Source organism: Malaclemys terrapin, chromosome 15 (genome assembly GCF_027887155.1).
Source record: "Malaclemys terrapin pileata isolate rMalTer1 chromosome 15, rMalTer1.hap1, whole genome shotgun sequence".
Lineage (NCBI taxonomy): Eukaryota > Metazoa > Chordata > Testudines > Emydidae > Malaclemys > Malaclemys terrapin.
In genome coordinates, this window is record NC_071519.1 from 14,630,532 (window position 1) to 14,633,031 (window position 2,500).

General features: G+C 74.5%; 1 protein-coding gene and 1 non-coding gene across 2 annotated transcripts in view; one reads left to right on the forward strand and one right to left on the reverse strand.

The window, feature by feature from the left end:
- The window catches only part of LOC128823372 (protein Wnt-9b-like), a 55,218-nt gene that overhangs the window by 15,800 nt on the left and 36,918 nt on the right, over nt 1–2,500 (forward strand). The window lies entirely within an intron of this gene.
- Nucleotides 1,343–1,461, reverse strand: LOC128823775 (5S ribosomal RNA). The gene has a single exon (XR_008442011.1). It is a non-coding gene; the product is annotated as a 5S ribosomal RNA (ribosomal RNA).

A 2,500-nucleotide genomic window follows, 5' to 3' on the forward strand; every position in this document is an offset into this window, starting at 1 on the left:
CAAGCGGTCAAGCCCCGGGGAGCAGCTGTCAAATGTTCCAAGTCCCCACTCGGCCACCAGGTCCACCCCAGTCTAGCAATGGGGTTGACCTGGCTGATGGCCGGTTAGTGTCAAGGTAAACTCACCGTCGTCCACAGGAGGGCAGCTCTCAGGCCGTCCGGCTGCGGCTGACTCTGGGGCGGTGCCCGGTCCCGGCAGCGAGGGGCGGGGGGGGGGGCGCGGAGCGACACGGAGCTAACCGGCCCCCGGGGCCGGGGGCGCCTCCCGCGACTTTGGGGGCCGCGGGTCGTCAGTGGCGTGCAGGCCGGGCCTCTCCCGGGGGATTCGGGGGGGGGGGGGGGCGGTCCTGCGGGCCGGGCGCAGGGGGCTCGAGCGAGCCCGGGCCGGTCCGCCCCGGGGCCGGGGTCTCCGCCTGCGGCTCGGGGGGGCGCGGGTCGTCGGGGGAGGAAGCCCGGGGGAGCTGCACGCCGGCCTGCCAGGCCAGGCCAGGCCTGGCCTGGGTGGCCGCGGGGGGATTCGGGGCGGTCCCGCGAGCCGGCGGCCGGGCGCAGGGGGTCCGAGCGCGTCCGAGCGAGTCCGTCCCGGCCCCGGGGTCTCCCCCTGCGGCTCTGGGGGGCCGTGGGTCCCCGCTGGCGGAAGCCGCTGGGCGCTGGACACCCGCCGTCCGTCCCGCCTGGCCAGGCCTGGCCTGGGTGGCCGCGGGGCGGGGGATTCGGGGCGGTCCCGCGAGCCGGCGGCCGGGCGCAGGGGGTCCGAGCGCGTCCGAGCGAGTCCGTCCCGGCCCCGGGGTGTCCCCCTGCGGCTCTGGGGGCCGTGGGTCCCCGCTGGAGGAAGCCGCTGGGCGCTGGACACCCGCCGTCCGTCCCGCCTGGCCAGGCCTGGCCTGGGTGGCCGCGGGGGGATTCGGGGCGGTCCCGCGAGCCGGCGCCCGGGCGCAGGGGGTCCGAGCGAGTCCGTCCCGGGCCCGGGGCCTCCCCCTGCGGCTTTGGGGGCCGTGGGTCCCCGCTGGCGGAAGCCGCTGGGCGCTGGACACCCGCCGTCCGTCCCGCCTGGCCAGGCCTGGCCTGGGTGGCCGCGGGGCGGGGGGATTCGGGGCGGTCCTGCGGGCCGGCGGCCGGGAGGGTCCGGGCCAGTCCGCCCCATGCCCGGGGTCTCCCCCAGCGGCTTCGGTGGGTCCTCCGCGGAGGAAGCCGGGTGGGGAGCCGGACCCCAGGCGCCCAGACCCGTGACCTGCGGCCGCGACCTCCGACTCGGCAGGAGCGACGAGGGGCTTTCCGGCCCGTCCCCCCCCTCTCCTTCCTCCCCAGAAAAGGAGAGAGAGCTGGCTCGGACCGGGAAAAGCTGCCTACGGCACCTGGGATTCCCAGGCGGTCACCCATCCAAGTACTAGCCAGGCCCGGGACGGTTTACCTTCCGAGATCGGACGGGATCGGGGGCGTTCGGTCCGGTATGGCCGTAGGCACCCGGCCCCCGCGCCTCCTCGCCCGCTTTCCCCTGCCGACGCCCGGGCCTGCCGCACGGTGAGCCCCGGTCGGACTGCCCCCCTGCGGCAGGGCCCCCGTCTCTCGCGGGCCCGGTCCTTTTTTCCTTCTCGAGCTCCGGGGCCCGGGCTGGCCGCCAGAGCCCCTCCGCCCGCCCGCCCTCCCCGGCGTCGGGGAAAATATTGTCCCGGACATCCAGTGCGCCCTGATCCTGTCAGCCGGGGGGGGGGGTGGGTGGGTGGAGGGGGGGCAGTCCCTCGCTGCGGCCGGGGAGGGTGAGCCCAGGGCGGCTTGCCTGCCGTCCGAGTCCCCTCTCGGCCACCAGGTCAACCCCGAGCCGAAAGGGCTGAAAAATTTTCAGAGTCCCCTCCCGGGCACCAGGTCAACCCGTGGAATCGAACGGGTTCGCCTGCTGGCCGGTTCGCTTCCCGGCCACCAGGTCAACCCGTAGGTTTGAACGGGCACGCCCGGTGGCCGCTTTCCCGTCCGGTCACCAGGTCAACCCGGATCTCCCTCCTTCCCTGGGCGCCCCCTCCTCGGAGGCGTCAGGTTCCATTTTCTTTTTCCCCCCAGACTTCCAGGGGCCCGATCCAGTCGGCCGGGAGGCAGTCCCTCGCTGCGGCCGGGGTGGGTGAGGCCAGGGCGGCTTGCCTGCCGTCCGAGTCCCCTCTCGGCCACCAGGTCAACCCCGAGCCGAAAGGGCTGAACATTTTTCAGAGTCCCCTCCCGGGCACCAGGTCAACCCGTGGAATCGAACGGGTTCACCTGCTGGCCGGTTCGCTTCCCGGCCACCAGGTCAACCCGTAGGTTGCCGACGGGGCTAGCCAGTGGCCGGTTTGCTTTCCGGCCGCCAGGTCAACCCCTAGGTTTGAACGGGCACGCCCGGTGGCCGCTTTCCCGTCCGGTCACCAGGTCGACCCGGATCTCCCTCCTTCCCTGGGCGCCCCCTCCTCGGAGGCGTCAGGTTCCATTCTTTTTTCCAGACTTCCAGGGGCCCGATCCAGTCGGCCGGGAGGCAG